We start from the raw sequence: 25,299 nt of genomic DNA, 5'->3' as shown, positions 1-25,299 counted from the left end.
ACAACTTCCACTCCCCCCTGAGGGGGCACATCTGGAGCACAGCTTTGCGCAGGGGGGGGGGGATGGGTCGGAGGGCGGGAGAAATTCAAAATTGGTCTCTCCCTCCAGTCGCGCCGGAGGCAAAGAAAGTGGGTTTGAGAGGGGGGTGAGCTGGCTGACCTCGGGGGAACCCTCCCCAAAGTCTCTTCCCCTCCGCCCTTCCCTGCAGCTGCTGGAGAGGCGCTTTTGAAAAAAAAAATCATATTTTTTTTTCTTTCCACACCCAGTTTGGCTTCTGACATCATTCCGTGCTGCTTCCAGACGGGCTCCCCAGCGCCAGCCGCAGTACCCTGCCGTCGCCTCCGCTCCAGCCCCACTGGTGAGTGGCCACAGCCGGGGGAGGGGGCTGGGGGGGACGGGGGGGCTGCTGGGGGGGGGGATCATTGGCTTTGCCAAAAGGGAGGCTGGAGGAAGAGGGGGAGAAGGCAAGGAGCCTCACCAGAAAAGTACTTTGCTAACAAAGAAAAAAAGGGGGGGGGGGAGAGAGGAAGAATGGAGCTTTTTTCCCTGGAAGGAAGTTTGGGACAAATCCGTTCAAACCAAAGAATCGCCTCCTCTGCAAAAGGGCGAGGCGGGAAGGCTTCCTGCAGCTCTCTTGGGGTTCACCTTTCACCCCCCCCCCCTCCGCAATACAGTTGCCATTTGTGGATGGGGGCCGGAGGAGCCCCGCAAGAGGGAACCTTAAATGATTTCTCCATTTGAGAAAGGATAGATTTATATTTGGGGGTTGAAGTCTGATTTTGCGCCGCTCCCTCTCCCCCCCGGTTTGTTTTCTCCCCCCGGTTTAAAAAGCGACCAGCTATCATCGTGATATTGTGAGAAAGTGCTTGTGAGTAACTTTTTCTTTTCTTAAAAAAGAAACTTTTATTGTGCAAACGAGCGGCTTTTGGGGCTTGGGATTTGGCCCCCAAAGGGTTAAGAGGGATCGGTTGAAACATTTTTTAAAAATTCATTAACTCCCGGCTTCCCTCTAGTGGGCCCAAATGGGATTGCCATTATATTGAGCAAAGATGTTTCCCTGCCCTTGTACATTTTCTCATTTGCCTCGGTTCTGATGGGCTTGTCTTGCTAAAAAAAAAATGGCTGGTCTCCATTCTGGGACGTTTGAAGGGGATCCGTGCATTATATATTTCACCTGCACACAAATAACCTCTCCTGCTCTAATCCCCTGGAAATGTGATGTGTCTGAACTCGTGCATATGTGTCAAACTCGTGGCCCTCCAGATGTTATGGATTACAGTTCCAATCATCCCCTGCCAGCATCATGCTGGCAGGGGGTGATGGGAACTGTAGTCCATAACATCTGGAGGGCTGCGGGTTTGACACCTGTGCTAGAGCAACTCCTTCCTTCACTACCAGTGGAGGTATTTGAAAACTACTCAGAGCGCACTCAAAAATGTCACTTCCATTCCTCTGAGTGGCCCCCTGGCATGGCATTGCAGGCTCCAAGTTGGGACATTGACGGCCCTTGTGGTCCCATCCAACTCTATAATTCTAAACTCCTGGAGATTTGGGGAGAGCAAGGTTTGGGCTCAGGGAGGGGTCTCAACAGGGATCCAACCCTAAACTTCACCCTCTAAATCAGCCATTTCCTCCAGAGAAACTGATATAAGGTGACTTGGACAGGTTGAGGGGCTCATCTTTGAGACCACAGACTAATTCAGACGTGGCATTTCTAGTGCCATGTGCTCCGATTCCCAGAGTATGAACACAGAGCTGAAAAACAATCCTCTACAGCATAAAATATGCCCTCTTCCTTTCGGAATTCTAAAACGCAGCAACAAAACTGATTGACGATTAATCTAGACGTGAGACTGTAAAGCATACCTTTCTCTGCCCCATTTCATAGAGCACGGTCCGGCAAGGTGGCCTGTTCAATGCTTTTTATTACTGTATTTTCTTGTATCGAATATGTCGAATATTAATCGTGTAGTGGCTTTTAGGAACTGGTTTTAAGATTTACTGTGCAAATGGTTTTTAAGCGTCTGCGTGTGAGAAGCGCCGGCCGGATGATAAAGAAATAAATAATATGGCAGAGGGTGTCTCTTGTGGGATTATAGGAAATGCAATGTGTAAGTCTGCTCCAGTTTAAGGAAGGGTTTGAGGCTAGCTCCGGCAGTCCATGTTGAAGTCGGCTAGGGTGATGTTTCCCCATTCCTCAGTAGGGTCTGCAACCTGTGGCTCTCCAGATGTCCATGGACTACAATTCCCATCAGCCCCTGCCATCATGGCCAATTGTAGTCCATGAGAATTGTAGTCCATGAACATCTGGAGAGCTGCAGGTTGCAGACCCCGGCGAGTTTAGAAGATTTCTCTGGGTGGGGATCTTGGGAAGAGACAAGTTGGCACACTTTCGGACTGCCTTGCCATATGACAAGATTCTGTGTGAGGTTTTGCATCGGGAGCCCCTAGGAACAGGCTACTGACCCACTAAACCAGTGGTGGCGAACCTTTTTGAGACCGAGTGCCCAAATTGCAACCCAGACCCCACTTATTTATCCCAAAGTGCCAACCCGGCAATTTAACCTGAATCCTGAGGTTTTAGTTTAGAAAAAACTGGTTGGCTCCCTCTTCCTCCGCCCCACCCGCTCGAGCAGGGGCCAGTCTGCTCTAGCCTCCAGCAAGTCCCGTGCGCACCGCTCTGTGCCTCTCTAGCATCTCTGCCTCCTCTGCGCCCCCCCCCCGCCCCTTGGCAGCAGCCACCCAGAGCACAGGCACCAGGCCCATTAGCTGAGTCCCCCCTGCTCACTGCGGTGCGCGCACATCGTGCTCAGTGGCCCAGGCCAGCCTAGATATGTGTGTGTGTGTGTGTGTGTGTGTGTGTGTGTGATTTTCCGCCCCCCATATGATGAACTCTGTTTGTGCGTGCCCACAGAGAGGGCTCCGAGTGCCACCTCTGGCACCCGTGCCATAGGTTCGCCATCACTGCACTAAACCCATTTCCTACGGATTTTGTGTCGCTGTCGGAGCACTGACTGAACAGTTCACAAGACCAGCACAACACGCATGCAGATCCGCTCTGAGAACTGCACAGGAACCCATTTGCAGGTGGATATTGTGTGTGAGACTGCCAGAGTGCCTGGGTGAGCTTTTGGGGCACACCTTTTGTGCAGGTAATTTTGGAGGAAATGCCTTGAGCTCTTTTCGTAATTCAAGTAGTAATTCAAAATTAAGGAGAGGGAAGCAGTGTGGGCGAATGAATGGTTTTCTCGTTCTGCCTTTTGCTTGGTGCGACGCTGTTTCGACAGGCAAGCGACAGCAAAAACCAAGGATCGCTGTAAAGTTTAAGAGTTGTGCTCAAATAGCAAATGTCAGCTGCAAAGGGTTTAAAAGCCTCCCTCCTCCCAGTCTGTCCTTTTAGGGACACTGGCATCGGAAGAGGATTCTTTTAGAAGTGCTGAGGTCAATTTGACTGTTTTGCTCTTTTCCCTGGTTGCAGAAGGAAACTGTAGTTGCTTTGCTCATGCTCAGAGGCACTCTTGTTCAGTGTGGATGAATCGGTCTCCCTTGAAGAGAAAGGGACATGTCCAAAGATGGGAGATGGTGGGAGGGGGAGAGAGAATAGGGCAGGGGGTTTACAAGGGCAGACCAGCTTTTCCTGCAGAGATCTATCTAGTCACGCACTCTCCCGCCCCAAGCAAAATGATTTTAGGGCAAGCAAGAAGGAGATCGAAGTTGGACTGGCATTAGCAGGACACAAGGGTGGAGGGATTTGGTGGCCATTCCCACTAGAATATACAACAGATATGCATCCACTCAGTGGTGGGATCCAAAAATTTTAGTAACAGGTTCCCATGGTGGTGGGATTCAAACTGTGGTGTAGCGCCAATGGGGCTGGGCGGGGCACGACGGGGGCGTGACCGGGCATTCCTGGGCGGGGCTGTGGCAAGGACGCAGCCGCTTTGCCGGTCCTTGGGCGGGAAACGAGTGCACACAGGCGCAGGCTGCCACGCATGCCGGTGCACCTCCTGCTAGACTGCTTCGTTCTGCGCGCTACTGCTGAGAGGAGGGGCGTAACTAAGGCAAAAATCACGTGGCAAAATCACCAATTAGTAACCCCCTCTCGGCACAATTGTGCAAACTCTCTTGGGAGGTTTACTGTGCAGTCCTATGCAGAGATATTCCAGTGTGAGTCCCTTGGAATCAGCAGACTTAGCTCTTCTTAAGCAGGGCTTTATTTATTTTCTATTTTTTCCAAGCTTTTCAGAGCCCTGCTCAAGGCGGCTTGCAACTAAAACATCGTCCCGATGCGAAATCAAGCCACGAGGACCCCTACAAGTCATTTTAATACACAAACCGTTAGTAGCCTAAGTCATATAAAAACTATTCTTCCTGTATGGCTGTGAAGCAGAATCAGACCATTAAAAAATGGGTAAGCCATCAACAAGGACTAGCCCGATCTCTTGAGATCTCAGAACCTGAGCCAAGTGGCTCCGGATTAGTCTTCAGATGGGAGACGACCAAGGAAGTCCACAGAGTTGCTATGCAGTAGCAGGCAATGGGAAACCACCTCTTCTTGTCCCTAAGGCCCTTTCCGCACAAGCAGAATAAGGCACTTTCAATCCACTTTCAATGCACTTTGCAGCTGGATTTGACTTCTCTATTTGAATAGGTTTTCAAAAGATATTCCGTAAAAGATTTCAGTTTTCTAAAAAAATAATTGTCCAAACTATTCTCTCTTAATAATGTCATCAATTTCGCCATTTCTGAATATTCCGTAACTTTCAGAATCCAGTCCTCTTTTGTTGGTATCTTATTCCCTCTCAATTTTTGAACTTATAAAGTTCTTGCTGCAGGTGTCATACACATAAACAGAGCTCTACATCACTTAGCAAAGTCCTCCTCCATAATGCCCAACAAAAAAAGCCTCAGTTATTTTTGAAATGGCTATCTTCAGAATCTTCTGTAGTTCCTTAAGTATCAGATCCCCCCCAAAAAAGGCTTGGCCTCTTTACACACCCACCACATATGGAAGACCCCTCTGGCTATTGACGCTTCCAACTTCTATTAGACACACTTTGGCCCCTTCTGCACATGCAGAAATAATGCACTTCCAATCCACTTCACAGCTGGATTTCACTGTGCGGAAGAGCAGAATCCACTTGCAAACAACTGCGAAAGTGGATTGAAAGTGCGTTATCCTGCATGTGCGGAAGGGGCCTCGGCCTCACCAAAAGCTAAGCAGTGTCAGGCCTGGTTAATACTTGGACTGGTGACCAGCAAGGAAGTCCAGGGTAGCTTGACAGAAGCAGGCAATGGCCACCGCCACTAGATGCCGTTTTGCTTTAAAAACCCCCACGGGATTGCCACACGTCACAGTCCATCACCCAGATAAACCCCCCTAATCAGAAGGCCTGGGGGGGAAAGCGTGTTTTGGTCTGCTGCCTAAATGAAAGGAAAGGTGTCGTGCCCCCGGACTGTTCAGTAATGAGACTCTGTCTTCTGATGATTTCTTTATTATGAAACAGCATCAGGAATAAACATTGCCAGAACTAAAGCATAAGCAACAAAGCGCCCTCCGTTATACCCCTTGTCATGCTCCCATGTCACACAGTACCACCCCTGACTGCTGGTTCCCAAGGGGGATGGCACCCAACCAGTCTCTGTAACTAGACACAAGCACAGCCTCCGCTGGGGTCAAAACAGCCAACATCCCACAACACAAAGATCTAAGCAACACTAGGTGTCCAATGGGCTGATAATGAATTGCCTGGGAAGCAAAAATACACACAGAGAGTAAAAGTACAACCAGAGTAATTCAAAGGGAGAAGAAGAAGAAGAGTTGGATTTATATCCCCCCCCCCTTTCTCTTCCTGTAAGAAGACTCCAAAGGGCTTACAAACCTCTTTCCCTTCCCCACTCACAACAAAACATCCTGTGAGGCAGGTGGGGCTGAGAGAGCTCCGAAGAACGGTGATTCAGCCCAAGGTCACCCAGCTGGCGTGTGTGGGAGTGCACAAGCTGGGTCTGGAGGTCCCACCTCTTCCTGCTCCTTGGGTTCCACCCACGGCCTCAGTGCTTATAAAAAGCAAGTCTCTGAGGCCGGGACTGCAGTCTCTTCTGGCCTACCCAGAGGGGAGGTCAGAAGAGACTGTAGGGTGGCTGCTGGGAGCTCCAGCTGGCAGACAGAGTCTGGGAGGGGGGCACCCTAGACCTGGCCCATGTCCATGGTGACATGGGCGGGGCTGAGGGCAGTGGGGGTGGAGCCTGGTGGCATCTTGGGGGTGGAGCTTGGAGGTGGGGGGGCAGAGCCTCAGGGCGTCTCCGGAGACAATTTGTCCTCGGGCCATATTTACCCCTGGCACGCCTCTGCCTCCGACTCCCTCTCACCCCGCCAGCTACTCCCACACATCTGCAAGTGCCCCCCCAGCCGCCCACCCCTCTCTTCCAGTCATTTCAAAATTACACAAACCACCTTTTGGAAATATTCTCACCGCAATTAAGAAAACACTCACAACTTACGACGAGGCTGTTCTAAAGCACAAAATATGGTAGAAGCTGGCAATGGCAGAAAACAGCAGCTGTAATATCACAGTTGCAGATTTTTTAAAAAAAAGAAAGCAGATCTAGATTTAATCTTTGATGATGTATCCAACATCCAGGGTATAAAAGATTGAGTCCTCAGCCAGAGTCAACAGAACTAACACAACAACAGTCCAACTTCTAGCACCCCCTGGGAAAAGCTTAAGCTTTCAAGTTGTTGGGAAGGGAGTATCCGGCCAAAGAAGAAGAAGAAGAAGAAGAAGAAGGAGGAGGAGGAGGAGGAGGAGGGTGGATTTATATACCCCCCTTCTCTCCTGCAGGAGACTCAGAGGGGCTTATAATGCCCTTCCCCCCTCACAACAAACACCCCAGAGGTAGCTGGGGCTGAGAGAGTCTCCGAAGAACTGTGACTAGCCCAAGGTCACCCAGCTGGCGTGTGTGGGAGTGCACAGGCTAATCTGAATTCCCTAGAGAAGTTTCCCACAGCTCAAGCGGCAGAGCTGGGAATCAAACCCAGTTCCTCCAGATTAGATACATCGAAGTTTTAACCTCCCACGCCACTGCTGGTCCTCTCGTCTAATCCCCAGCAACGCCTTCCAGTTAAAGGTAACAGGTATTAGGTGATGTGAAAGACCTCAGCCCGAGACTCTGGAGAGTTGCTGCCGGTTGAGTAGACAATACTGGACTGTGTTGGGCTGATTCAGTATGAGGTAGCTTCATATGTTCACACATGGCACACCAGAAGGCTACACTAACTGCGTGGCATCTTCCTCGCTAAAAGAATCAGATAGTAGGTGTTGTGTAAGTCTTACTCACTTTGCAAAGCAGCTGCTAGTTGTCATGATCAGCCCCTCAGTTTGACCTCTGCCATGTCTTCTGCCGCCTGCCCAGGAGGTGGGAACCCTTCTCTTCCCATTCTCCCTCCTTGCGGTGCTTATGTTTTTCCTCTTTGCTTCTCAGGCAATGCCTTTGTCAGCTCATTGGACACCTGCTATTGCAGATCCGCCAGTAGTAGGGAATGCAGGCTGTTTTTGACTCGCGGGGAGACTGCCTTGCCTCTGGGTCCTGCGGGACTGGTGGGGTGCCATTCCCCCTTGGGAGCTGGTTGTTGTGGTGGGGTGATGTGACGTGGGGCGTGATGCGGGGTGTAATGGAGGGTGCTTTGTTGCTTATGCTTTAGTTCTGGCCATCGTGCTTATTCCTGATGCTGTTTCATAATAAAGAAATCAACTGAATGCAGAGTCTTGTGACTGAACAGTCCAAGGGCATGACACCAGTCTGGGTAGATAATTCTGGCCTTGATGGACCAAGGGCCGATCTGGTAGAAGGCAGTGTCATGTGTTTGCGTGTACTAGTCTTCTAAAAGTAACTGAGAAGAGCCCAAATGGACATTGTAAGGGATGGAACTCTAGAGTTTCAGAGGCATCACTGGAAAGAAGAAGTAGAAGAAGAGTTCTCTCCTGTAAATAGACCCAAAGGGGCTTACAATCTCCTTTTCCTTCCCACCCTCACAACAAACACCCTGTGAGGTAGGGGGGGCTGACAGAGCTCCGAAGAACTATGACTAGCCCAAGGTCACCCAGCTGGCGTGTGTGTGAGTGCACAGGCTAATCTGAATTCCCCAGATAAGCCTCCACAGCGCAGGCGGCAGAGCAGGGAATCAAACCCGGTTCCTCCAGATCAGAGTACACCTGCTCTTAACCACTATGCCACTGCTGCTCCAAAAGGGCCCACCATTGAGGCCTGCTTGCTGAAGAGAGAAGACCACATAGCAGAGAATGCATGTCCAGCTGACCCAACTGAGTTGGGACAGTTTCACCCATGGAATTTCCATCTCAGAGTTTCCTCTCAAATCTGAACTGAAAAGGCCCATTTCCGCACAGCATGCTGTTAAGAACACAACACACAAATGCTGATTGGAGGGGCACAGCCTAGTTTCCAAACAGAAGGCCACTATTTATTTTTTGATCCTTTATAACTTGCTCCTCTGAGCTCGGAGCAGCAAACGACGTTATTAAAGCAGCAAGCGATGTTCAAATGAGCTCGGCCCAATTCTTAATTAACGCGCTTGCAAAAATATTCCCACAAGGTTGCAAGAATTGCAGCCAGCACACAAATAAATAACAAGCAACGCTGTCCTTGTACTTATTGGATAACCGCACCTGAATTACTTTCAGCAACAGCCTTGCTGAAGCAAATCGGACTCGCCTGCCTCGCGATAGGCCTCGAGTGAGGGAGACTGTCAAGATTTGTTGGTGCAGCCACAGAGGAGGCCCAGATTTTCACACCGCCTGATGAGAGGGGATGGGAAAAAGACGTTTCTGAGTAGAACTCAGTGTGTTCATGCAGAATTGGTGGAGGGAACAGCTTGCTTGGAAGCAAGCCTGGATATCCATGTCTGTTTGCATTACCAACCTTTTCTGCAAATCTTTCCACCCAAAAGGAGACGGCAGTATGAAGCAAACCACCCATTTACTTCACTTACATTCAACCTTTTCCCCCAAAGGAGACCTGAAGAGTCTTACAGCCTTCTCCTCTCCTCTTCCAGACATCTTTCATTGAGGGTGAGGAACCCAAAGCAAGTCAGAACCCACCATCTATCCTTGGCAACCAAACCAGTGCCAAGACCAGTAAACGCCCCTCCCCCACCGCTTTGTATGGTTGCTCTGGCAGCTGTCGCCAAGTGGACGTACATCCCTTTTTATTTATTTACTTTATTTATATTTGCCTTTTCCCCCAACAGGGACCCAAAGGCAGCTTACATAGTTCTCTTCTCCATTTTATCTTCACAACAACCCTGCGAAGTAGGTTAGGCCGAGAGAGTGGCAAGCCACAGGTGCGTTTCCAAGGCTGTGTGGGGATTCCAACCCAGGCCTGCCAGATTCTGGTCCAACGCTCTAACCCATAAGTGTCAAACTCGTGGCCCTCCAGATGTTGTGGACTACAGTTCCCATCATTCCCTGCCAGCATGGTGCTGGCAGGGGATGATGGGAAGTGTAGTCCATAACATCTGGAGGGCCGGGAGTTTGACACCTGTGCTCTAACCACTATCCCATGCTGGCTTTGCCTTGTGAATTAAGTGGAGCTTTGAATGTAACAGGTGGATTACATGGAGGAAAAAAGAATCAAGAGCACATGGAAAACTTTGAGTTTTGAATAGGACTAGTATCATACTTGATTGAGCCAGTGACAGGCTGGAGTCTTGAGAGAGATCATGGGGGAGAGAGAGGACGGGAGAGAATACAGTTTTGGAAATGGCACTTGATCCCCCATGACCCCCCCCACACCAGTATTCTCTAAGCTCTCAACAGTCTGAGCAAAGGGATTCTCAACATTTCCAATTTTCTCAGCTGCTCTCTCTTTTCTTGAAGCATAGAGGGGTACACTGAGAGGATCTGGGGGGTTAATGGGGGGGGGGGGTTAATTGAGAAAGGTTTGTGGAACTGTCTAAAAAGCGAGATAGCAAAAATGTAACAAAGGCCCCTTCCACACATGCAGAATAACGCACTTTCAATCCACTTTCACAATTGTTTGCAAGTGGATTCTGCTCTTCTGCACAGTGAAATCCAGCTGTGAAGTGGATTGGGAGTGCATTATTTCTGCATGTGCAGAAGGGGCCAAAGTGTGTCTAATAGAAGTTGGAAGTGTCAATAGCAAGAGGGGTCTTCCGTATGTGGTGGATGTGTAAAGCGGCCAAGACTTTTTGGGATCTGATACTTAAGGAACTACAGAAGATTCTGAAGATAGCCATTTCAAAAATAACTGAGGCTTTTTTGTTGGGCATTATGGAGGAGGACTTTGCTAAGTGACGTAGAGCTTTGTTTATGTGTATGACACCTGCAGCCAGAACTTTATATTCACAAAAATGGAGAGATAATAAGATACCAACAAAAGAGGACTGGATTATGAAAGTTACAGAATATTCAGAAATGGCGAAATTGACGACATTGTTAAGGGAGAATAGTTTGAACACTTTTTTAAAAAGAAAACTGAAACCTTTTACGGAATATCTTTTGAAAACCTATTCAAATAGAGAAGTCGTGACAGGATTTGAAACCTAAAGACAACACTAGATTGTAACTATTAGAATTCACTTAGGAAATAACCATTGAATTAATGTTTTAATTATATATGCATGAACCCAGAGATAACTTTTAATCAAAGATGAGGTAGTTGGAAGTGAATATATGATGCGTAGATGGTGTTTGTGTTTGCATGTTTTGTTTGGAAAGAGGGTGGATTAAAAATCGGGGAGTGGTGGGGGGAGTTTGTATTTGTCTGCATACTTGAGGGAGTCCCTCAAGCCGATCCACTCCATCTCCTCTGTGAGTGACCTAGTTTTGGTGGCCTCCTTGTCATTAAATAGAGGGAGGAGGAGGAAGAGGAGCATATTCATTGCATAGGTGGATCCTTGCACATTTAAACAGCCAACATCGCCAACAATTTAATGCTCGCTCTTTCCCGGGCTCAGTTAATACATATTGCCCTGATTCCCCAGTTGGGCGTCTCCCCTTCCCAATGTCCCCGTGCCCCCTCCAACAAGAAGACCCCTGATGTTGCCTCCTGCAGTGTGGATATAACCCACTGTAATGTGGTTGGCAACAGCCGGACGGTGCAAACCCCTAAGACATAGGTGTCAAACTCACGGCCCTCCAGATGTAATGGACTACAGTTCCCACAATCCCCTGCCAGCATGATTCTAGCAGGGGATGATGGGAAATGTAGTCCATTACATCTGGAGGCCCGCGAGTTTAACACCTGTGCCCTAAGAGCTCTAGGAAGTTGCAACCGTGGCTGCCCAGCCAACAGCTGTGGAGTTTTCTGCAATTGGAGCAAATCGGTTGAGTTCAGGTCTTGCCAACGTTGAGCCTAGGTCAGCCGAGGTGCCAATAAGGCCCCGGTTCCGACGTCAGCAGTGATTTCTTCAACCCGCCTCCGTTCCAGGAGGCCCTGAGGACTCTAAAGAGCCTGGGAAAGTGTTCACGGAAGTTTACGCTGTCACTGGAGTTTCACTGGGCTGAGCCATGAACGTTCGGTGCACCCAAAGGTGGGAGCAAGTTGCACAAGGAGAATTTTTAGAAAGAGAGAGACGGGGATATCGAGGACTCCTCCCCTCCCCAGCTTGCCTCTCATCAGCCGTGCCCAGGAGCGAGACGGAGTGCCAATCACCCAGACAAAAGAGGGCAGGAATGAGAAAATAGAGATCAGAGCCCCGGAGATTAAAGGGCTCACCTGGGAAGCAGAACTGGCGATGGATCCCACAGGGCAGAGCTGAGTCTCTTGCCTCCCCTGCTTTACAAAGAAGAGACCTGACTCTATTCTCTGGAGAGGTCTTGCCAAAGGGTGAGGTTTGGTCGGATTGGCCTGGAGAAGTGGGTGGGTGGGTGTGGAATGATGGCTGGTCGGTCCCACTCCATCTGTGCGTGCTCTCTGCATGAGCCCTGTGGCATTGCATCATTTGGGGCTTCTCCGCTTCCTCACTGGGCCAAGTGGAGCTCCCCCAAACGGGCTTCTTAGGATTCTTGGGCTTTCCTAGAACACACTTTTAAAACGGAAATACTCCTGGAGCATGCCTTTGGGATACCACATTCCCCTGCCCCTAATCGCGGAACATCTGAGGAGCTCAACAGGCTCGCTGGAAGCATCTGGAGAATGTGGATTCCCATCCAGCATCAAACAAAACACATTTTACCTGGTTTCTTTCGGAAAATGTTGGCCTGTATGGAAAAGATTGCTGGCTCCGGCACATCAGTGTGTAGCAATGGGGGGTGGGCGTGAGGGGGTAGTGGGTGTGCTTTGGGGAAGGGGGTCAGGGCAAGAAACATCTGTATTTGCCCAAGGCCTCAAGCATTTCATCTCATGGGGATGTGGGTGTGTCACATGACTCCAGGAGCAAAACAACAAAATCGCCTCCCACCCTCAGTCTCCTTCCCGGGTGTCAATTCTCACCATTGTTAATTTCAGCTCCTCATTCCCTGTAGGCTCCACTTCTGCCCTCCCCAGGAGGAGGCCTGCAGGGAGGACGGGGGGGGGGGGCAGCTCTGCTGTAGACTTGGATAGGTGCTGCTGTGGTCGGCCTGAGCCCCCCCTGCCCCAACCCCATCCCTGAACGTGCAAGGGCACAGGGGGGCACTCTGGGGCAGGTGCATTGTCCCCTGGTGCCATTTCCCCCTGATAGTTTCTGTTAGACAGCCTGCAGCCTGCGGCTCTTCAGGCTAAATTCATGGACTACATACTCCCACTGGGCTATGCTGGCAGGGGCTGGATGGGAATTGTAGTCCATGAACATCTGGAGAGCAAGAGGTTGCAGACCCCTGTGCTAGGAGCATACATGAATCAGACCCTTTGTCTACTGAGGCCAATATTGTGTCCTCAGACTGGTCTCCAGAGTCTCAAGTTGTGGTCCTTTAGATCATCTTCTGCTTAGTCCTTTTGAAACTGGAGATGTCAGGGATCAAACTCTACTTACCTTTGGCATGCCAAGCAGAGGCTCTTCCAGTCAGCCACAGAGGCTCCCTTAAAAACACTTTTTTCCAGTGCAGCTGTCCATATTTTCTGAGGGATGCTGGGAGAGAGATCTTGCTGGGGTGGGGGTGAGGGTTTAACATACTTGAGCAACAAACCTCCGAAGAGATTTAGCTTGAACAGCCCAGCCTCTCTCTGAGAAAGCAGTGGTTCGCTCGGCCGTTTATTCCAGGAAAAACCAGGAGCTGAACGAGCCACTCGAGTCCATGGAGAGATGAAGCTGTGCGGGAGTGTTTAATGCTTGACCCTTTTGAAGCCCGGGAACCCGCAATGTAGCGTCCAGCGTTTTATGCAAAGTCTCTCCCCCCCTGGCCTGGCCTCCAATCGCTCTGGAAGCAATATCCTGTGAATAGCTCTCGAATGACTTCATGAAGCTGTTTTGAAATAGTTGCACCATTCCTTTTCCCAAACGGCATTCCTGTCTTGTTTTGACGGGGTCTGTAAACCAGCAGCTTCTAAGAGGCCCTCTCTGGAAAGCTGGAAGTTCTTGCAGCGGCAGGTTGGCTCACCTGCTGATGGCCTTCGGCAAAGGAGTTTTGAAATCAGAACTGGGCTTGTCTAGTTGATACCTGCAGGGAGTCGACCAGGACGTGCCATGTAGGATTTTCACACTTCCTTCCCAGCAAGGGATGGGTTTGCCACAATCTCTGGCAGTTTCTCTGTTTCTCCCAGAAGTCCAAGGGATCTGTTCTATCACTGGGCGTCACTTTGTGGAGGTGGTCTCTATGGTATACCATAGAGGTGATGTATTTATTTGTATGTATTTGTAGTCTCACTTATACCTAGGAGGTCTTACAAGTCATAAAATATCAACCAGCCTAAAAACAACTACATTATATAACAATACAACTTCTTTAAAATCCAATAAACTCATTAAAACTCTATCAAAATCCACAAAATGTTAAAATTCATTAAAAAATGTTTAAAAAATTCATAAAACCTATTTAAAAATCCTCCTGTTACCAGGATAGGGAAACTGTCTCTTCACCAAAGGCCAGGAGAAAATAGGTGCATCTTTTACTAGTTTTCAAAATGCATCTAAAGAATACTCTTGCTGCACCTCAAGGGGGAGATCTTTCCATAGTCCTGGGGCTACCACTGAGAAAACAGAATATCTTAGACAGACCTGGCAGGGGCTGATGGGAATTGTAGTCCATAACATCTGGAGTGCCAAAGGTTCACCACACCACGGACCTAGAGCTTAATGCAGAGGGTGACCCCTGTGGCTTTTACACTCGCGCTGAGAGCCAGTGTGGTGTAGTGGTTAAGAGCAGGTGTGCCCTAATCTGGAGAACCGGGTTTGATTCCGCACTCCTACAGAGGTTTATCCAGGATCAGATGTATTTCCACACTCCTACTGTGGTAGAGGCTTATCTGGTGAACCAGATGTGTTTCTGCACTCCTACATTCCTGCTTGGTGACCTTGGGTTAGTCCAGGGGTTCAGCAACCTACGGCTCTCCTAGATGTTCACGGACTACAATTCCCATTAGCCCTTGCCAGCATGGCTGGGCAGCAGGGCTGATGGGGATTGTAGTCCATGAACATCTGGAGAGCCGCAGGTTGCAGACCCCTGGGCTAGTCACAGTTCTTCAGAACTCTCTCAGCCCCACTCCGCCTCACAAGGTGCCTGTTGTGGAGAGAGGAAGGGAAAGGAGCATCCAAACTCTTTCTCCTCTTCCCAAATGCCAACCTTCTGACACCTCAAATCTCCAGAAATTGCTTAATCTGGAGTTGGTAACCCTAGTGGAGGGGTAGTGGGGTAGACAGAGGAGGCCGCAGACTTGATGGGGTTTCCTCCCATTAAGATCAAGACTGGTCTGTGCATCAGCTGTTCCTGAGGTTTCTTAGAGAGCCTCGCCTGGCATACATATTGAGTACTCAGGTTATTATGTTTGTTGATCTAGAGAAGCATTAAAAAGTGGAGCATTGCTCTTGAGTCCTAATTTGTTTGCCCGCTTTTGTGCAGTGGGAAGTGATCAACAAGACACTCCCTTGCTGAAGGAAAAGCTATTTATTCACCTTGCATTCCGACCAGACCTCTCGAATAGTCAAGAAAACCACAAAAACACATACCTGTTTCCCACTTTGTTTGGGCCGCCTATCTGGAATTCATTGGGCCGCCATGGTCACTGGGTCTACAAGCAGGGTCCACTAGTGGGCAAAGTGGTTTTTGTGTCCTCCCCACTGTTCAGAAGGATTGAATCTGGTTCTTCTGGCAAGCAGTGATCGATGGACCCATCCTCCATATGTCTATCCAATCACTTTTTAAAAACCAGAAGGACGGGTGGGTAAACTCCTGCAGGAGTGAATCCCGCAGGTAAATTCCAGGCCTTCCTTTTGGATTGCGCCGGATTTATCATCCACTTAACTGGATGCCCCCAAGTTCTAATATCACGTGAGGGGGAGAAGTATTCTCCCGCTGCAGTTTCCATCCCATGCCTAATTTTATAAACTTCTTATTAAGCCCCCTTCCCCTTTAATTATCATTTTCTAAGCAGAAAAGCCCCTCCCCTTTTTTAGCCTTTTCTCACAAGGGAGGGTGTTTCAATGCTTTGCTTGGAGCCTAGGATTGCCAGGGTTGCCTAGCGGGTTAAAGAGCCAGGTCAAGTCTTCTCTTGCTGTGCTTAACTTGGGCCCATCTCTCTTTGCAATGCAGCCTCCCTCGCAGGGTGTATATGAGGATGAAAGAATACTGTAAGCTGCCAGGAGCTCTTTGGAAGAAGGGCAGGAGAAACCATTAAATCAGTCATCTTCCCCATTTCTTCTAGCTCTGGTGAATATCCTTTTTGAGATATGGCAAAACTACATATATATATATATTTAATTTTCTGGTTTTTCAAACATACTTACAAGATACTTTAAGACTTAGTATTTAGTATACGTCAGGTTAATTAGTTTGTTGTTGTTCGAGATTTTTAAAATGGTAATAAAGCTGGTGTTTTCACAGCTCTTGTAGCCATATTGGCATGCCAAATTGAATAATGATAAGGGCAACAAATAATGATAAATGATCACAACAACCACAACAGTAATAATCACAATGCTACACCCAACGCTTAGAAGCTACGCCGTAGATCTATATATCTCTGGAGCATTCTGCTATTGGTTGTTTATATTTTCATTCTTTTTTCTTAATAATTCCCAGAAGCAAAGTTTGCCTTTTTCACCGCTAACAAACGCTGCCTTTATATTTTCGCTACGGAATTTTCCACTATGACCTCCTCAAGAGATCCCTTTCCTGGCCAGACAATTCCAGTTCAGACCTCAAAGTTATTTTTGTTCCAACTGTCTCACTTTTTATTTCTGTAAGGTGACCAGATTCATCACCTTTGTAAACCGGGGACCTGGCGGCCGCGATAAGCGCCAAGATTTCACAGGAGCTCTTGTAGTGCGCGTCTCTGGCCGCGTGCACAGTTGGAGGGCTGTCGCGACTACCTTCTGGGGCGCGCCACAGAAGGTAGTGCGGCAGCCTTCCAAAAATTGGGACGGTTCAAAAAAAAAACCTAAGTGGACGCTGGACAAATTGTTTTAAGGCGGGACTGTCCGGCTAAAAGCCGACATCTGGTCACCATACACTTACCACAAGGAAATGGTTTTCCCCATGGTTGCCCTGGCTTCCCTAGAAGAGGGAAAGTAGTGAAAAATTAATTAAACAAATAAATAAAACAAGCAGGTCTACAATCAGCCTCATACTCACAGCCGAGGTCATAGCAATGTATTTTAAATGCATAAAGCGGTCAACAGTCTGAGATACATCCACACCATTGTGAAAAGGTCCATCACTCAGGTAGCCTTCCCCACACATGTCAGTGCTATACTGCTGCAAACCAACCAACAGTGACCACAGCAAAAGGCTTTTCAAGGCAAACGAGAAGCAGAGGTGGTTTGTCTTCCTGCAGAGCCTTCCTTGGTGGTCTCCCATCCAAGCAGTGACGCTGCTTCGCCATTTCCAACTGATGGTGACCCTAGTAAAGGGGCTTTTCGATGCAAGGGAGAAGCAGACGTGGTTGGCCATTGCTGGTCCTCTGCAGAGCTTTCCTTATGATATCCATTCAAGTACTGACCCAGAGGTGGGATCCAGCAGGTTCTCACAGGTTCCCCGAGTAGGTTACTGGCATTTGGTATGCGCCGCAGAGGGGGTTACTAATTGGCGATTTTGCCACGTGATTTTTGCCCCTCCTCTCAGCAGTAGTGCTGAGAACTCTTGAAGCAGCTTCCAGCAGGAGGTGCACCGGCGTGCGTGGCACTGGTACTGACCCTTTGTAGCTTCTAAGATCTAATGAGATTGGCTTATGCCAGGCTACCGTCTCTCTGCATTCAGTTAGTGCAGTGGTTCTCAACCTTCCTAATGCCGCCAATTCTTTTAATACAGTTCCTCATGTTGTGGTGACCCCTAACCCTAACATTTATCCATTTTGCAGATGGAGGACACCGATACAGAGAGTCTTAGGCTTACCCCTGTGAAGCGGGTCGCTCAACTCCCCAAAGGGGTCATGCTCTGCAGGCCGAGCAACCACTGAGCTAGTGTGACTAATAACCGTCTTTTGTTCTGCATGAACCATCCGGAGCTGAAGAAAAATGGGTGTTTAATCAAATATTTGTGTTTTTCCCCCGCCTGCATTGCCACCCGGATTTTCAAAACATTCCACCTTAGCGTGTCTCCTTTTGCAAATGAGGGTTGATATTTGCTTGGGAACAACGGTAATTTGTTCCCATTTTGCAAAGTACACATTTTCTGGGTTGGGTGCTATCATCAAATGCTGAGGCACTATTAGTCTTGCAAACAGCAACAGATGGCTCTCTGACACGGAATCATGACGCTGAAGCAGATTGAAGGTTGCCTGACAAGCTCCTGGATCTAGTTCACGCATCGTAATCTAGATGGTAAGCCTCTTTTTTCCTTTTGCACATCACCAGTGGACTGGCTTCCATCTAGTGTGAACATCTGCCTGTTTGCTCCAAACAACAGGCATTTGTGCTCCAAGACTGACTGTGCAGCTTTCTTTCCTGAGAACTCTGTGCAAAGTTCAGAATGTGCTATTGGCGGCACAGGGCTAACATTTGTAAAAAAAATCTCAGCTCTCATTGTATTGTCGAAGGCTTTCACGGCCGGATTCAGCTTGGTGGTGGGCTTCTTTCCCGGCTGTGTGGCCGCTGTCTGGTGGATCTTGTTCCTAACGCTTCACGGGCATCTGTGGCTGGCATCTTCAGAGGTGTATCACAGAGGGAAGTCTGTTACACATTGTGTCCAGTGAGAAGGAACTGTTTTAGTAGAGTATAAATTTTTTTAAATTTATTTTTATTTATTTATCAGTCTTATATAATTTACCAATCCCCTAAGGGCTCCTAAGGTTGACAACACATAATTTCAAAATACATAGTAGACTGTAAATAATTTAAAATTAAATTTAAAATGCAGCAAATAATAAACAATGCCCAAGAATTCCTATTAGACCTCTCCCAGGAGGGGAGAAGAGCATGGGTCACATAGATGGCAATAGGCCCAAACATAGGAGGATGGAGGGGGCATTGACAGTCAGCGGCTGGACACTCCAAAGGTCTCAAGGAACAACTCTTGTCTCGTGGCCCCAAGTGAACTCACCAAGGTCCCGGTGAGGGCCCGGACAGCTGGAGGAAGAGTGTTCCACCAGGCAGGGGCCAGGGCTGCAAAAGTCCTGGCCCGTGTGGAGGCCAGCCGCGATCATTGAGGGGCCAGGGACTACTAGCAAACTGGCCTCTGCTGAGCTTAGAGGGCCTGGGGTAGGGACATATGGGGTAATGTGGTCATGTTCCAATGTCATGTCCTCAGGCCGGGAACCAATCTGCTTCACTCCAAACACTTTCTGATTGGTTCCCCACTCGGGGACATGACAATTTATACCCCACTACAAAACAGTCCTTTCCTCACTGGACATGCGTGTAAACAGACTTTCCTCTGTGATACACCTCTGAAGATGCCAGCCACAGATGCCGGCTAAACGTTAAAAAATAAGATCCACCAGACCACGGGCCATTGACAGCCCGGAAAACCTACCTACAACGAACAGCTCTCATTCTTTTTTGCAAACCAAGCAAGTTTTTAATGTGAAATGATTGCAAAGCTCCAGCAGGGGAGGGTTTCCTGCAAGAGCAGGAAGGTTGCATTTATAAATCCTAAAGAGCTTTTGAGCAAACTCTTTATGTAAGACTGTGGCTGCTTCTGCACAGCCAATCACAACGTAAGCAGTTGTCGGTGCTGCTGGCAATGCTGCAGCAACGGCTGCTTCCGCGATAGGTGGGTGCTTTGTAGACAGGTCGCATTACATCCGCTTTCGTACCCCAGCGCTTCACACGGCTGTGCAAAGCGAAACGGCGCTCGCTTTTTTTTCCTGAGTAGAAGTCACTGGCTGCTCAGCACCGATTCCTGGCGTGGCGCTTTGCACAATTGTTGACTGCAGAGTTCTGGCGACTTTCGAACAAACTGTTGTAAATCTTCGCTTGGAGCGTTGCCGCGATCAAGTTTCTGCAGCCGACGGCCGTGCAAACTCTCCAATCGATAATGCATGTTTTTACAGTCCTTTTACCAGCTTTTTTGGCCCATGTGGAAACAGCCCGTGTAAGTTAGGGATTGCCAGTTTCCAAGTGGTGGCTAGCATTTTCGTAGAAGCCAGAGTCTCCTAACTGTGAATCCACCCTAATATCTGATCTGGGGTGGGTGCACTGAACATGGGAACGCGACTTGGGAACGCATCGCTAAGATTTGTGGTTTTTTCCCTCAATCTTTTACAATATGAATATATTTACAATTCAAAGAGATTTTCATTATTCAGATTCTCTAATCTTTTACCAAATTTATTTACATACAGTTCTTAGCTTTATCAACCCAAAAAAATACAGCAGATGACTTTTAAACAATATAAGTGCCATGGTACAATTTCTTAGATCACTTTAAATCTGAACATATCATTGCAAATCAACACACTTGCTTTCAGCATAGTTCAAGTGCAAATTTTTTTTTTTAAGTGGCTAACTAAACTCTGGGTAGGTTTCCAGTTCTTAAAGCCTCTTTTAGTTTGGCCTGATTGCTTGAATACACTCTGCAATAGAAACGCTAAAGTTCTATATTAACAAAAATTTTGGTCCTGCCCTCTGGGATTGCAAACAGTAACCCTTCATGCCTTGCATTCGTCTTCAACGGTTCTCCTGGGCCTAAAAACTGGAAATCAGTTCACCTTGAAGAAAAAATGGCTGCTTTGGAAGGTGGAATCTTTGGTGTCAAACCCCATAGAAGTTTCTCCCCTCCCTAAACCCCTCACCTCCTCACAGACTCCACTGCCCAGATCTCCAGATATTTCCCCAACCTGTGGAAAGTGAGTCAGCAGTGCAGGATGTGGCAGCCATGAAGGCCAATGCAATTCTGGGCTAAATTAATAAGAGAGCAGTGTCTAGATCGAGGGAAGTAATTGTACCTCTCTACTCTGCATTGGTCAGACCCTCACCTAGAGTTCTGGCGCTCAGTTCTGGGCACCGCAACCTAACAACAATACTGACAAGCTGGAATGTGTCCAGAGAAGGGCAAACTAAAATGGACAAAGGTCTGGAATCCATGGCCTCCAATTTAAGAGATGCTTAGGGAGCTGGGGATGTTTCCTGCTTGGAGAAGTGAAGGTTAAGGGGGGACATGATAGCCATAAGTTTAAACATTTGACAGGATGTCATGTCGAAGAGGGAGCAAGATTGTTTTCTGCTACCTCAGAGACCAGGGAGTAATGGATTCAAGGTGAAAGAAAAGAGATTCCACCTAAACATCAGGGAAAAACTTCCTGGTCAGTTGTGGGCTGTTCTCGACAGTGGAATTCACTGCCTCAGAAATTATTCTCAAGACATGCAGAACAATGCACTTTCAAACTGCTTTCTAGTAAGCCTTTTTGAAGCTAAAGGGATGGCAAAATCCACTTGCAAACAGTTGTGAAAGTGCTTGGAAAACGCGATTATTTTAAGTGCAGCGGAAGGGGCCAGGAGTGTGGTGGGAGTCTCCTCCTTTGGAGGTTTTTAAAGAGAGGCTGGATGGCCACCTGTCCGGAGTGCTTTTGATGGTGTGTTCTTTCATTGCAGGGGGTTGGAACTGATGGCCTCTTGGGGGGTCTCTCTTTCCAACTCTATGATTCTATCCTGGAGCTGACAACACTACCCTGCACCAAGGACACATTAGAGCATATGAACCTGCCTTCCATGGAGTCAGTCCGTTGCACAAAACCCAGTGATGTAGATTTTATTTATTTGTTTGTTTCCATTTATACCTGATATTTCTCCCCAATGGGGGCTCAAAGCCGCTTTTACATCATTCTGTTCCCCTCCATTGTGTCCACAAATAACTCTGCTAGGCTGGCTCAGTTGAGACGGGTCTGGTGACCACTTGGCAGGCTCTGTGGCAGAGTGGGGGTTCAAACCTGGGTCTCCTGTTCTCATCCCACTATAGCACACTGGCAACTTTTTAAAATGTGCTGGGTTTTGGAATGCAAAGAGTGTTGCTTCCAAAGTGGAGGGAGAATGCGGAGACTACATCGCTTCTGCTTTTGATGCCTCGAAGGCCTGAAATGATTCCCATTTTTGTGGTCTGGAGTTCTTCAAGTCTGGTAGAAAGGGAGATGGGAACGTTTATCCTCGACCAGCTTAGGTCCAAAGGTCAGGCTCTCTGAAGCCAAGTTGGGCAGGATGTGAAAGGGAAGCAGCGAATGAGAGGGGAGCAGACATTGGAGGATGTTTGGGTTTTCTACACTTCACCTTTCAGCCAAAGGAGAGGTTCAGGGGCAAGAAATAGACTCCACCTTTGCAAAGCAGGCTGCTCATTTCCATCTTCCCCCTCTGTTCCCTTTCAGCAATTGAATGTGTCAGGGTCTAGAGCAGGAATGGGTCCCCCCCTCATTTCATGCCTTTGACCCCACCCTCCCCCCATCCACAATTATGTTGTTGCCTTTATTGCTTGTACACCTGAATGGACAAGAGCTGTGCATTTTCTCTGGCTTCCACAAAAGAGTAAATGCTTCAAGCACCTTGGAAAGATTTTTTTTACTGCCGAGGTTCTTGTTCATTCATAAATACATTAATTTATGCATTTACATGTTTTTTTGCTGAATTATAGTCTTCCAAATGCATTTTTTTATGTCCCCATGTTTCCAGTGGCATAATTTAGGCAAACTGGAGCCCTGGGCAAAACCTAAGTTTGATGCCCCCCCCATGGGTGACCACCCTCCCCCCCAATCAAAAGGACCAAACAATGATTTTTTCCCACCAGGTCGCTTCAAAGTCACCATCTCATTGAGTAGAACATGCCCCAACTCACAAATCTGGACATGGCAATAGGCCATGCCACACAGCAGAAATAATTTTTTTGGAAAACATTTTCAAAATGCTTTCAAAATGTTTTATTACTGCTATGTAAAACATTTTATGTATTAGGTCCAGTCCCCCCAATTGGGGGAAACAGCATCACTTTCAATGTTATTTAAACTAGACCCTGTGATTCTCCCTTTAAGGTGGATTTAAAAAGAGAATTTGGGCTCTTTCGCTTAAACAATTGATGCTGGAATCCACCCACAAACAGCATCATTTTCAATGGTGTTTAAACTTAAAGGGAGAATCTGGGGTCCCCAGTTTAAACAATATTGAAAGTGATGCTATTTTGGGGTGGATTCTCCCCCACCTTGAAACAGCATCACTTTCAATGTTTAAACTCGGGACCTCAGATTCTCCCTTTAAATCCATGAATTTAAGGGGGTGGTGTTTAAAGGAAAATCTGGGGAAATTTTGGGGGGGGGGGGGGTGTTTGCTTTCAGGGGTGCAATTGTTACATTAGCAGCACCAAACTTTCAGGGGAGGCTCAGGAAGCCTTACTGATGATACCAGCCCAGGTTTGGTGAAGTTTCTGGTTTTAGGGGGTCCAAAGCTAGTGACCCTCCAGAGTGTAGCCCCCATCTTCCTATTAGCTCCCACTGTCAATGGGGAGATGGGGGCACTCCCTTTGGGACTCCATACCTTTTGGGAATCCCTAAAACCAAACCTCACCAAACCTGGGTGATATCATCAGCAGAGTCTCCCTTTAAAAAAAAATCCCTGAAATTTTGGTGCTGCCAGCTAAAAAACTGCACCCCCCCAGGCCAAAAAACGAAAAAAACACTGAAAATACAGCAAAGTTATCCTTACAAACAAACCTGCATTTTTGGCGCTTGCTACAAGGGGGCTTCCTGGTCAACTGCCCACTTTGCTCCGTAATGGGAGGAACACCTCTGACATGTTTTCGTGTTCACTTACCTTGGGTGCCCTATTTGGGTGGAAACGTGCACATAAAATGTTTTAAATACATCCATTGAGAAAAATACATAGGGAGCTTCAGTTAATCTAATTTGATTTCTAGTTCTGCAGTGTGTTTTCTGTCTCTTTTACTGGTAAACCTCTTTACCTTGGTGATCAGGGGGGGTGGTTTTAGCCCTCGAGCCACCTTGGGGCTTATCACCCTGGGTCACATTTTGGAGTGGCTCCTCGCGGTTTCTAAAGCCCCCCCCCCCCAAAAAAAAAAGTGGATGCTGGATTCTCTTTGGCCGCCTGAGTCTCTTGACGGGTGGGGTGAAATCAGCTGTGAGTTATGGCACAGGTAAATAAATTCGCGGCCCTCCAAATGGGGGTCAGCAGGGATTCATATTCTTGACATCCCCTGCCAGCATCATGCTGGCAGGGGATGATGGGAACTGTAGTCCATACCATCTGGAGGGCCGCAAAGTTTGACACCTATGGGTTATGGGGTCCTCTCAACTGCCCGATACCTGATGGGTCGCCCTGTAGCCCAGCAGTGGCATGAATGATTCTGGGGCTCCGTCATTCTGACGCTATTCTAAGCCTGCCCCTGCTTGCCTTTCAACCTGCTGCTTTGCCACGATGATAAATAAAACATGGGAGATGGAGATACAGACACATATCTGCTGAAAAGGGAGGGGGCGCGACCCCAGACAGGCAGGGCCGGTCCTTCTAGTCACACAGGTTCCTTCCCCTCTGCCCTGAAGTAAACTGGCGTGCCTTCGTGGTCTCACTCAAGCCCTTCCTTTCCAGCCCGCTGCAACGTCTCAGACTTCTGTCTCTGCTGACTCCGCTTCCGCTTCTAAACTGTTTTCTTTTTGTTCCACCTGAAACCGGAGTGGCGAGTCGGCCGCCGGTCGCCACCAGCTGTCAGGAAGCCATCGACGGCGCTGCTTTTTAGGAAAACATCTTTAGACACATGAGCTTTAAAATGAGCGTGGGGTGGGGGGGGATGGGGGGGAAGGAAGACGGCCCTGCCCTTTGGGCACCCATCTCCATATCCCGTGTGTCATGACTTGAATATTAAGATCCCAGCTCTACCCGGGCAGTGCAGTCAAAGGTGGCTGTTGGTGTTATTCAGTGTCCATTTTCTTCTGATGGTGCAACTTTGTTTGCGCCAGCATGTGTTGGGGGAGGGTGCCAGGATGCTCTTTTACAAATGCATGATTCTATAAATACAAGCTGCCGCGGCTAATAAAACAAGGGGAAAGGTGCTGCTCGCGAGAAAGGAACCGGTGTGTACGCAGGCCGGCTTCCAACAGTGCCAGCAGGATTCTTCCTCTGCTGCTTCCCAACTTGTCTCTGTTTTCCTCTTGTCTCTGGACAGACTCCGTCTCCACCTGAAGTAATTCCCCGCCTTCTGTGCAAAAATGCTGATTCCTTCTGGCATTCATCATCATCTTCCACATAATCCTCAGCGGGCGCTTTATTCATCGCTACAATTGACAGCCGTAAGTGTCGCTATTCCTGGAACTTTCTTGAGCTGGCGTGTGTCAGAATTTCGCATGAGGGAAAGAGGGCCGCATGCATGCTCAAAGACGGAATGGGAGGCCCACTCAATGAGAAAACCATGCAGCCACCTGCTCCCTTGCACAGAGTTCAAATTCCTCACTTTTACCTTTCCCAGTGGATAATAATACCGGGTTTCCCCGAAAATAAGACAGTGTCTTTATATTAATTTTTGCTCCCCAAAATGCGCCTATGTCTTGTTTCCTTTTCAGAGGATGTCTTATTTTTCTCAAGCTCCACAGCTGCATGCTCTGGTGTTCTGTCTGGACGGGCATGCTTCCAAACAAAAACTTTGCTACATCTTACTTTCAAAGCTGCTTTAGCACCTCCAGCAAAACCTCTACTACATCTTTATTCTCAGGAGATGTCTTATTTTCGGGGAAACAGGGTAATGACTCGCCTAAATGCAAGAA

The 25,299-nt window shown here is 48.2% G+C and overlaps 1 protein-coding gene and 1 long non-coding RNA gene across 3 annotated transcripts in view; one reads left to right on the top strand and one right to left on the bottom strand.

Annotated features, from left to right (window-relative positions):
* LOC125431550 lies at window positions 1–24,735 on the top strand. Its single transcript, XR_007244316.1, has 3 exons — window positions 1–128; window positions 267–358; window positions 24,705–24,735. It is a non-coding gene; the product is annotated as an uncharacterized LOC125431550 (long non-coding RNA).
* The window catches only part of EMP2 (epithelial membrane protein 2), a 102,725-nt gene that overhangs the window by 33,341 nt on the left and 44,085 nt on the right, over window positions 1–25,299 (bottom strand). The gene's annotated exons all lie outside the window — the stretch shown is intronic.

The sequence above is a fragment of the Sphaerodactylus townsendi genome, linkage group LG04 (assembly GCF_021028975.2).
Source record: "Sphaerodactylus townsendi isolate TG3544 linkage group LG04, MPM_Stown_v2.3, whole genome shotgun sequence".
In the NCBI taxonomy this organism is placed as follows: domain Eukaryota; kingdom Metazoa; phylum Chordata; class Lepidosauria; order Squamata; family Sphaerodactylidae; genus Sphaerodactylus; species Sphaerodactylus townsendi.
This window is presented reverse-complemented; position numbering and strand designations above follow the sequence as displayed.